The sequence below is a fragment of the Carassius auratus genome, chromosome 31 (genome assembly GCF_003368295.1).
Source record: "Carassius auratus strain Wakin chromosome 31, ASM336829v1, whole genome shotgun sequence".
In the NCBI taxonomy this organism is placed as follows: domain Eukaryota; kingdom Metazoa; phylum Chordata; class Actinopteri; order Cypriniformes; family Cyprinidae; genus Carassius; species Carassius auratus.
Window position 1 is genome coordinate 27,018,114 of NC_039273.1, and position 12,309 is coordinate 27,030,422.

The window sequence follows — 12,309 nt, forward strand, 5'->3', positions numbered from 1 at the left end:
GGCAGTGTTTAGAGCAGACAAAGCTCCTGGGTGACAACCTTAAAGTATGCAAAGGGAGTAAGCAGTTATATCAGCTGCACAAGACACCGGATTGTCACCAGCCCTAATTCAATCAGCAATTCCAGAATTTTATTATCATAGAGAAAAAGATAAAGAACATAAGTATTGATGATCACTAACTGAGCACAATGAATATGCAAATTTGCAAAAAAATTTGATTAAATTATTTCGGAATTGAATGAAAAACCTATTAATTGTGAATTAAATTGATTAGCTGTCTACACAAAGATTCACACTCCTCTTGTGGCTATCCACATCTATGAGTTTTGAACTTAAAGTCGATAACAGATTCAGCTGATTGTATTCTGAGGAAATCTTTTAATATTTGTGCATTGGATAAAAATGTGCTAAACCTCACATGACAAGACAAAAAAATTAACATGAATAGAAAACAAAAAAAATATATATATTAAATAAAGACTTAGGAAGCAAACATGTGTTTTACTCATAATATATAGCTTTAATTGATTTGAAACATTAAAGGCACAATATCCAATATTTTAGATTTTTTTTATAAAAAAAATCTTACATATTGTGCCTTTAACTGCAGTAAGCATATAAATGTATCTCCTTCATGTCAAAATATTTAACATGATATTATCATGAGTAATGTCAGTGATCTTTTTATTGTTTTGTGGTGTATTTTGCCGGTTCTCCCAAGGATCAAACTCAGTCAGGGATTTTTCTCTCAGAAGAAAAGACTTTATTTTAAGCAAAACAAAGTCGAGAGCTTGTTGCAAGAAGTTCTCTCGAAATGCTAGGTTGCATCTCATTATATACCGTATACAGGGCGTTTCCAAATAGTCAAACTTTTCCTTATGCTTGCAATTTTGATCCCTCCCTAGGGAGACGCTATGGTAAAGATAAGAGACCCATTGCATGTTTTTCCAGATGTTTCCTGAGACTTGTTATGGTAAAGAAAAGTGGTGGTCAGGATGTTTTTTGCAGACATAGGCACATTCCTTTCACACAAAGGCTATATGATTCTAATGGAATAAAACACGTATGTATAAGTATGACTAGATTCATCTTGATCATACTTGATTGAGCAAAATCCCACCAATAAAAATCTTCCACATATTCTCCCCTTTGAGACTTAATAAGTCTCACATTTGATTATTCTTATCCAGAGTGCTACTCCATAATCCAGTCATATTAGTTACACTACCTAGTGACTAAATAAGTCACATTGTATTATCACCAGTGACTAGATTATGAAATTCCACTCTGAGGGATTACTGGACCAAACATCTCTCTCCTAATTCAACATGGAGTGAGTAAAAGATCCAGTCTCCCTAACCCCTCTTTAATAGTAGACATTGTTAAAAACATGAATATGCAATTGGATCAGCACTTGCCTGGTTATCACAGTTTTGTATAAAAGGCATAAAAATACATACACATACAAATACAAATCACATCACACATTGAATATCACAAGATTATAAGAGTTGATCTTCATCTTAGATACCTTATGTATCAATTTCCCATTATCTTGATATCTTTGAATTCAATTTGCTTAACTGTGGCTTTGACTAGTGGCCTCAATATAGGAAGTATGCAGTAAAATAGTAAATCTCCTGTCATTAATGCAATTCCTGAAAACTTTCCCTATTTAGTTGTAAACTATGCTCCACATGTTCCTAATTGTAAATCAAACCAGTCTTACATTTTATTATCTTTTCCAACATTTTCTTTATCACCATTCTTAGCCTTTTCAATTTGATCAGTTCTTCATTAAATGCTCCCTTCTATAAATACAGCATTTTCCCCAAACATAACACATACTTTTCCTTCTTCAATTCACAAATCTTGAGCTTTTCTATTTTGCTCCTTTCATTCTATTTGTTGCATCAAATTGCTCTATTTTCCCTTCAAATCTTCCTACATCCATATTTCCCTTCTCATAACCTTCAAATTCTTCATCTACCATTACTTAAAATTCTCTTTCCACCTTTTCTTTTCTATTTGTTGGCTCATATCTGCACCCAAGTATTTTGATCTCAGTAGCAGTCCCATCATTGTCTCATTCCATCTTCACCAGGGAGACTCTTTGCGAGTCGTTGCAATGGTCTTTCCCTCGTTGGCAAGGGTGGGTCGTTACTAGCACGCCCTTCATCCCTCACTTCATGCTGTGTGGAGTTGTTGAAGCTGGTTGGCGTATTTTAAGGTTAGAGATGTGAACTCAGGTGTCACTCTGTAACCATTTTGCTGATTAATGCAAGGCTCTCTTGAGATCATAACTGCACCCTCACTGGTTCTCTTTGATGGAGCGAAGCATTCCTTGGCCTTACTGGACTGCTGTCACCTGTATATGGAAAACTTCAGAATTTTTTTGTTAGTGTTATCAAGCATGCTAATTTGTTCATCTTGCCAGTCGTCCTTCTTGGTGTGACCTGTGGAAATGTAATGTGGGTTGAGGGCTGTCTTGGCCCCTTTTTGAGTTTTCACAATTCCTGTGCTGTCTTTACTATTTTTTTTTTTTTTTTCCTTTCAATTTTATTCTCAACCATTTGCTTATTCAGTTATCTCTTTGTTTTGTAAACTGAGTTCCACTATATCACTGGATAATTTATCTAGGCCTATGTTGCTCAGTAGCATAGGCCTTTTGACCTGGAAAACACTCAACCCACTGCATTTATTTTAACAGTCAGAAAGATAATATTTCATCCTTTTGACACAATCAGCTCCTTCATGATATGCTGAAAAGAAAGTTAGATGTGGGGTGGACAGAGCAAGCGTGCTTTGCTCTGCCTTCCCATGTTATACGCTGCGCATGTGTGGCACTGTTTTTCTTTCTGCCACAACAAAGACCTTGGTACTGACCAGGAAACTTAACCAAATACATCCATGGTCATTATCTTACTGGGCATAAATTTGCCCTGTGGGCCCACATTCATATTTGTATACAGCTGTTTGGGCAAATTGATTGAATTGCCTCAGTGTCTCGTCAGACACTCTCTTTCATGCCATACAACACCATCATTCATACTTTTTCACACACTTTCACTCCCCCTTTTTTTTTTTTTTTTTTTTTTTTTTTTTTTTTTTTTTTTTTTTTCTTCCTTTTTCCAAAATCTCCTAGATGAATTTGTTTAGAATATTAGGCCTAGGCATTGAGCATTTGAGAGAGCCAATTATCATTTCTCAAATGTCATGTGTTTGTCTAATTTAAAGTTTAGTCAAATACTTTTTTGTTATTGCTCATGAGCGACTCTGAGAAGAGGATTGGAGATCTCTGCATATCTTGGATCCATGGCCATCAACATTTCCATCTGGTTATCCCCAGTGATGACAGTATATGTGATTTCATGATTTTGGATCTTTGGAATAATCTTTTATTCATTATTATTTTATTCAGTTTTACCTTAGAAAATTACCTTAAAACAAAATGGAGTGACCAATATTTCTATTTTTTCAACCATATAAATTTTTCCTATTGTTCATCAGGATACCCTTTTTTATTTATTTATTTATTCTCTTCTTTCCCAAAGCGCTCAGCATTGTTGTCAAGTATTTAGTTGTGCATTTCCCCCTAGTTGTTTAATGAAACAGTCTTACTATGCCAAATCCAGCTCCATGTTTATCTGATTGGTGAGTCAAGTACTCACTTCTGTCTGTCAAAGTTATTATTTTTTCTTTAAGACATGAGGCTGGACTGGAACCTATTGAAAAGCAGATTGAGAAAGTTAGTTAAAACACAGAATTTAAGGAAGTGCTGTGAGACCAGTGAATAATCAAGATTAAAACATAGTAAATAAAATAATTAAATAAAATAATTAACATTTGAAGCAGTCCTATGTGTTCATTGAATATGCAGGACCTGTACACTGAAGGGATGGAAGTCCTTCTGGTTACACCATCAGCCTGGGCTGTTGTACCGGGTTGTCAATCTGTGATGGCACTCAAAGACCTGATGTTGTGGTGTACGGTCTCCGTTGTTTTTCTGCTTCTTCTCAGTCTGGCTTCTGGTTTCTTTCTGCCAGAGTTTTGCATTTCATAATGTTTTTTCACCCTCAGGAAAAGTCTCAAGTGAAAGATTCACCTTTTCCTGCTTTAATTCAGTCTTCTCCTTGCTGAAGTGTGTTCTTCTCTTTCAAGAGGGGAGGGGGAACATCCATCAGCCCCTCCCTCTTCTTCTCTCTGCAGTTGTGTTTGCTGCTTTGCCATTCCTCGACAGACTCCATCTATTGCTTTCCTTTGTCAAGGCACTGTTCCAGAAATCATCTGAAAGTTTAACACTCAGAGACTGCATTAATCAAATGTACCTATGTAACTTCTGACCAAATTGTTTCTGAGCAATCAGCTCTTTTTTAATTTTCACTTTTCAACCTCTTCTTTCAGTGGTCCCTTAATAAAAACAAAATCATCTGGTTGAAAACAGCAGTTCTCTTATTCTTTGTTAGTTAAGCAAGTTCTTCATTGCAGGAAAATAGCAAGCATTTTTCTTCTTTGCAAAATGCAGAAATCAGCTACCTTTATTATCTAAGTATACTGCAATAAAATAAAATAAACCTTTTTTTATAACAGCATGACATGCATATGGTAAAATAAAGACTTCAATCATCATTTTTCTTCTAAATTTGCATACATGATTCAGAATAATCTGGTATCTGTGAATTAATGTTTCCTAACCAACATAAAATAATTCCTATTATTGTAAATAAAATAATTAAATTTAATTCTTTAAGCAACTAGTTTCCTTCCTATTATAAAATACCTATAGCTTTTGAATCAAAATGTCTATTAACTTGGTCACCCAATCTTGCTTTCATTCCACATTGCACAAGTTATTTCTTTTATTTTTACATTTACACAAGCCCAATCTCTGAAACTCTGTAATGGATTAACTTTCATACTGTCCCAGGGATAACAAGAAACAAATTTTAGATGTCTTCACGTATTAAAAAAAGTTTTAAGCACGTGCATCCTTTAAATTCATCTATTAATAAAAGTTATTCAATAATAAATGCATACCTTATTTTTTATTAATTTATTATTATTTCTATATTCCACCATATCTGCCATTTCTATATTAGTCCATTTCTTGGAAAATTTGTATTTATTTTTCTCTAAAACAACCTTCCTTCAGTTAACTTTATTGTTTTAGGCTCCTGCATTCCTTTCTCAACACCAGCCTCTGTAACCTGATCACTCCCAAGTGATGGTCCAGGAGGGGAGAGCACCTCTTGCTCCCCCCATGTAATACAACTTTCCTGTGGAAACGTCCTCCTTTGTTCTCACTCCCACTACACTGGGCTCAGAAAATGTTCTCCCCTTTCACCCAGACATCCTAAATGCAAAAATCTACTATAGATCTTGGTTCAAACTTTATTGATGCTATTTTCCTAACCTCATTCACACTTTCTGCACTCTTTATTGAGCCAGAGTGCTTATTCTTGCATACTTTTTCCCTTTATCTAAGGGATAATCAGTTGTTAATTGTCCTTTTATTATCAAGGCTCATCATACATTCATCCCTCTCACGTGGATACTAGTTGCGTCCAACTCCACCCAGCCACCCTGAAGTGACGGTCCAAGAATGGTGCGCAACTTTTACCCACCCAACGAGGAATTTCTTTGTTCACACATACATTCAGTCCGGACACAGATACATTCACACAACAAAACACAGCTCTTCCTAGAGCTCGCTCTACCTAGAGCGTCCTTAAGGGCCCATCTATTCAGTCCTTCGAGAATTTCACTTATACATTCTCAAAGCGGTATCCATGGGACTTTTCCTCGCGATTCCTTAACTAATCTGCTTATCCGTTTATCACTGTCCTACCTGGCACAGCTATCCAATAAACACAGACCACAGCATGCCATGTCTTTCTGTCTACACCATATTTGTCTTAAATCGAGGTTGCCTTCCAAGGCCTTCCTATTAATAACCCAAATATGTGCATGCAGTTATTTCTTCTGGAGTAAAACCCCTTTTTCAATTTAGATATCATATTATTTTTCTAAATTTGGAAGAGCAGATTTTAAGTGTCCTTACCACTCAGAACTGACCAGTCAACAACACACACTAATTATATAAGCAAAAATGCTTACCTTATTCTATGGTGGCCACCACTGTGTGTGTGTTGCTCATCAGTCAGCTCAAGAGCAGTCGTCCACTCTGCTCCTTTCCAGTCCCATCTGGGGTGCCAAATCTGTGGTGTATTTTGCCGGTTCTCCCAAGGATCAAACTGAGTCAGGGATTTTTCTCTCAGAAGAAAAGACTTTATTTTAAGCAAAACAAAGTCGAGAGCTTGTTGCAAGAAGTTCTGTCGAAATGCTAGGTTGCATGTCATTATATACCCTTTACAGGGCGTTTCTAAATAGTCAAACTTTTCCTTAGGCTTGCAATTTTGATCCCTCCCTAGGGAGACGCTATGGTAAAGAGAAGAGGCCCATTGCATGTTTTTCCAGATGTTTCCTGAGACTTGCTATGGTAAAGAAAAGTGGTGGTCAGGATGTTTTTTGCAGACATAGGCACATTCCTTTCACACAAAGGCTATATGATTCTAATGGAATAAAACACGTATGTATAAGTATGACTAGATTCATCTTGATCATACTTGATTGAGCAAAATCCCACCAATAAAAATCTTCCACACTGGTTGACGCATAAACACTGTGACTTCAAAGTGACTCATAACAGTGCTTAAAAATAGAAGCCTCATCCCTCATTTGTTCCCAGGGTAAAACATCAGGCAAAGCTTGTGCCTAAATGTGTCTGGCTTTACAGAACAAAAACAGAGCGTTTAGATAATGATTAAGACATTAAATACTTCCAAAATAAACATCTGGAGAAACATCTTCTAAAAAGTGTTCACACTACTAAAGTTTAGAGTCCTTGAGAACATTAAGATTTATTTATTTCTTAAAGAATTATTCAATGCTCAACAAGGCTGCATCTATTTGGTCAAAAATACAATAAAACAGTAATATTGTTGAATATTATTACAATTTGAAATATCTTTTTCTATTTATTCTTGTGATTGCATAGCTGAATTTTCAGCAGCCATTCCTCCAGTCTTCAATGTCGCATGACTCTCAGTCAGAAATAATTGTAATATGCTAATTTGGTGCCCAAGAAACGTTTTATCAATGTGCTGCTTTTTGGAACTGTAACATTTTCAGGATTCTTTTAGGAATATAAAGTTCAAAAGATCAGATTTATTAATTTATTTTACAATATGTCTCAACACAGCATAGTACTTGTTCATGAATAAAAGTACATTTTAAGTGTTACTTAACAGACAATAGTGTTACTCTGTTGAATGTGTTTGTCATGAGCTGACATCTTATCGCAACATCCAAACTAACATGTGCTCTTCTTTGAAAACCTCATGTTATGGTGGAATGTCATCTGTATGCGTGTCCCATTTAATACACCCCAAAATCATATCGCAGACAAAACATTGTTTATCTTTGATTATTTGGCTGCAATTGCGAGAAACGTAGTAATATGTGTTGCTTGGCGATGCAAATTACGCAAAACATAACAATACACAATTGTCTATACAAAACCATATTCAATATTTGTGCTTCATCACAACAGGGGAAACACCCAACATCACACTGTAAATTTTACGCTTGTAAACCAAAAACAACTGATTTGAATCAAACCAAAACATAGTGAAATTAATGAATATGCTGTTATGTTTCATTCTTGGTAATAATTCAACAGATGCAATGGGTTTTTATTAATTTAGACCATCGCGAAGGGCCCCGACACCATTTTCTCTTTCGCTTCTTTCACGATGCGGATGTCATCAGCTACACATGATAAATTCGCTGAAAACCAAATAGTTGTTTACCATCGATAATACTGATATATAATCAGTATATTTATATATAAACTTACCCAACTGGCCATGGAACAAAGCCCGAGTACGGCCCCCATGTTCAGCGGTGATGCGCGATGTTTCTCAGGACGAGTTTGAAAATGGAGGCTGTGTGTTTACAATGTAGCTCCGCCGTCTGGTGAAGACGGAAACCACAGGTTACTTTCACATTCACCTTTTCAAAATAAAACATCATTCTTTCACTCAGACGAATCATAAAAAAGGTGTTGGAAAAAAAAAAAAAAAAAAAAAAAAAAAAAAAAAATATATATATATATATATATATATATATATATATATATATATATATATATATATATATATATATATATATATATATATATATACTTTTTAAGTAAAAAAAAAAATGGAATACAAACCCACAGGTAATTAATTATAAAATAAGTCATAAGTCATTATAAAAAATAAATACTAAAATAATAATAAAAACTGAGAAAAATGGGAAATACATGATGAAAAATGGAAGACAATTGTTATTGTTTGACATAAATTTTAGGCTAGTCCTTTTTATAATTTGTCATAAATTGCACAAAGTTACCCTATATATATAGGCTACAAAAACAAGGTGTTCAAAAAGTGTGCAGCATTGTACACTGTGGAAGAAAAGGCAGAGCATTTAAGTTAACATTTTTGTGGAATAATATGTCTGCATAAATAGTGCATGAAAAATTACTCAGTAATGAAACAGAAACTACAAAAATCTGGATTCAGCTATAGCTGGAAAAAGCAGTGCAGTCATGGAAGTCAAGCTGTCACTAAATCCAGGTAATAACTGACACTGAGGAAACTGATTAAATAAAAGGGAGCTCTAGAATATCTGTGTTCTGAGAAAGTCACTCTGGGAAATGTTATCGGTCACAGTCTGATGTGAATGTCAGATTTACATGCACTATTTTTAGGAGCAGCACATCAAAATGTGATGGCAGAAAAATTCATCCAACATGAAGTCTTAATCTTGCAAGTCTCATCTATTTATTTAAAAGGATTAAATACATTTTATATTTCAATGCACAGTGGCTGTGGAACAGCCAATTTAGATATGATTTCTATCTCTAGGTTTATTTTTGAGATTAGGCAGTATTGATACTTTACATAAGAGCTGTAATTGGCCCACAATGTCTTCTGAAAGGGCCACCGGTCTGTGATACACTTGTTCAGACTACAATTTTACCAGGGAAAGCAACAAGTGGTAAATGTGTTATTCTGGTATCATTGCTATTTTAAAGTTAATATTCTTTACATACAAAGTTTTCATGTCTATTCTAGATGATACTAACTATATTAATGGATCTCAGGGACGATTAAGGACACTGTATTCTAGTTCTAATTCGATCACGTCACTGTCATCATCACATTATCCATAAGTGATCCTTTAAACTACTAGTTTTGATCAGTGAATCTAATAATTAGTTTAAACACCTTTGACTTTGACGCTTTAGTTTAATATTATCTTGTACATTTGTGTGATAACAGGTGATTTACCATATAAACAAACCAAATCAGGATTATGCAAAGCAACATGACATGTGATTCAGGCTTTAATAGTCAAATTACCAAATAGTTATACATTGTGTTAACTGCAATTTCTCCCTCTGGTTCCTGCACCATCTGCCTTTTCTCAAGAGAGCTGGGTTGCCTTTTTCATGTTTAATCACTTCATATTTATTTATTTATTTTATTTATTTTTCAGGAAAATCTCTCTTTTAGTCACTCTTTTAAATCAAAGCTCTTTTGGTCTACAGACATTTCATAATTAAACACATGCCCTTGGGCGACCAGGATTCATTTTATTTTTGGAATTGACAAATGGGATGAAGTGGATGCGGTGTAGTCAAGTGGAGCAGGATCGTACAGAAGTAATTATCCTCAGCCAGGTCAGAGGGTTACTGTTTTGTTTGTTAAAGGGGAGGATTGTGGTTGCGTAAGGTGTTAAAGGTTGTAAGAAACAGATTATTATTTGAACAAATTGTATATATATTAAGCTTCTATGATATGATATTAGCCTATTATTAATGTCTCTAACTTATATATATTCAAAGGACATATATAAAGGATATTATTCCCATTACATAGTATTAAATTAGAGACGTTAATATACATGAATATATTTCTTAGAGACATTTATGATATAATATATTAGAGGCTACTTGTGCACATACAATAATGGTATTCAAATATTTTTATGTTTTAAAATGTTATGTAATTTTTCCCGTTCACATATAATATAATATAATATAATATAATATAATATAATATAATATAATATAATATAATATAATATAATATAATATAATATAATATAATATAATATAATATAATATAATATAATATAATATAATATAATATACAAGAGGCAATAATTTATTAATTTAACAATTATATATTCAATGTTATGTTATGTTTTAATATAGTATATAATTAATCCCGTTCACACATAATATAATATAATTCAATTACAATTGTATTATTTAATTTTAATAAAATATAATAATAATATGTATTTAATATATATTTAATTAACATATTTTATATGTTATTGTTATGTGTATGATAATATATAGTGTTGTACACACACACACACACACACACACACACAGGAAATAGATAGACATACTTTCTGTGTCTAAAGTGCAACTGTAAATCAACACACATTTCTATAAGTGTAACTTTGACGGGTAGCGTTTGCCTGTGCGCGCTCTCGTGTGATGTAAGCGGCGCGCGGTGTAGTTGTGCTCGCTCACGCTGGACACTCAGTGGCAGAGAGAAGGAGAATCACGACGAAGATGGTCTCGATACGCGGAATTCCCCTCGCGGATAGCCTCTGTTGGTACTGATTCGGAGTGTCCTCCCGGATAGCTTTGCTTCGAGGAGTTGCTTCATGTTCGGAGTGAGTAAAAGCTCTGCTGTAGGACTGGCACAAGAAATACAGAGAGGGCTAGAGATGTGGCAGACGCGTATGTACAGAGCATCACTGCGCGCTTTGAACTTCTTTATGTGCGCTGCTCTATCCAGATGCTCACTGATGCATTACAGCTTTACATTCGTTTACATGCCGCTTAAATGACAAAACAATAAGTAAACGAATGAACCACGTGTTTTGAACGAGTATGAATAATAGTTCATACTCAGTCCCTGTTGTCGTAATGAAAATTCTATTGTTCCTTTTCCAGTGTCAACTGCCAGTTCATATGCATTGTGATCATGCAATATTCCCTACGCGTTTGACACATGAAGGAATTAACTAAGATAATTATTTTATTTATTGATGTATTGCAAATGAATGCATTTTGCATTTGGATGGTTTAAATTATAAGATGCTGTTGCATTCTTTTCTATTAGATTTAGATAAAAGATAATGCTGAACTGTAGACTTTTTGTATTTTTATTTGACTTCATTGTTATTTCTGGTGTATATGCGTCTGAAATCACACTGACCTTGGATTGGATGTAATGACATGACATTGTTCTCTATGATGGCTGATTTCTAACTTGTCTAAGATAGTCATTAGGTGGTCCATGCACCAACAAACCAGCTGCCAGTTGGCCATACTATGTAAAGTGTAAAGCATGTAAAGCATACTATGTAAAGTTGTTTTTTTAGAACATGATTGGTCAACCAACTAATGATCAGCTTAGACCAGCAAATCGTTCCAAATCGCTTAAACTGGATTTTCCAGCAGAGATAATTATAAATTTGTATGTATGATTAATTTCTGATGTAATGATGCTTCATGGTTGTAAGTTAATGCATATGAAAAAAAAGCCAATGTAAAGCTAGAGGGGCTGGGCTGAGCAGTATACCTTCCTTTTCAAAGTCATCATTTCAAAACACAAGTAAACTACACTTAAAATAATATATATATTTTAATGTTAGTTTTCTTAAAATCAGAAAAATGTTTTTATTTCTTTTTTCCCCCTCATTTGTAAAACATTTTGCCATGGAGAGTATGAGCAGAACAGATAATGTGACATTTGTGAGATCTTTTAATTCCAACTTACTAAGTTAAAGGTGGTTTAAGTTGCCTAGGAGACACAGCGGTTTCATTATCTTCTCATCTAGAGGCATTTACTCAAACGGGCACGGTGTCCTTTCTATTGTAACGAGTCCTGCATTTACAGTCTGGTATAAGCTTCTTTTGTCAGTTGTTATGGATGCATCTATTTTTGTGTATTACATTGGTGATGTTGGTATTAGATTGTCATGTTGTTACGCTGTGATAATGGATGGGCCTCCAGCAGGGTTAAATCACACATGAAATTACACATTGATATGTCCCATCTTTCCTAGAACAGCTCAATGACCATCAGATTTGCAGATAAAGGGCAGGATCTGGTTTCTAATTATTATTATTTATTTTATCAGCACACTTACTGATATAATAATAACCTG

General features: G+C 34.4%; 1 protein-coding gene across 2 annotated transcripts in view; it reads left to right on the top strand.

The window, feature by feature from the left end:
* The first annotated feature begins 10,626 nt into the window (after window positions 1-10,626).
* The window catches only part of LOC113051013 (cAMP-dependent protein kinase inhibitor beta-like), a 29,059-nt gene continuing 27,376 nt past the window's right edge, over window positions 10,627-12,309 (top strand). The window contains exon 1 of one of the 2 annotated variants that reach the window (XM_026214589.1): window positions 10,627-10,806. The gene's annotated coding sequence lies outside the window, so the exon portion shown is untranslated. The remainder of the gene's footprint in view (window positions 10,807-12,309) is intronic. The other variant, XM_026214588.1, reaches the window with a different exon arrangement.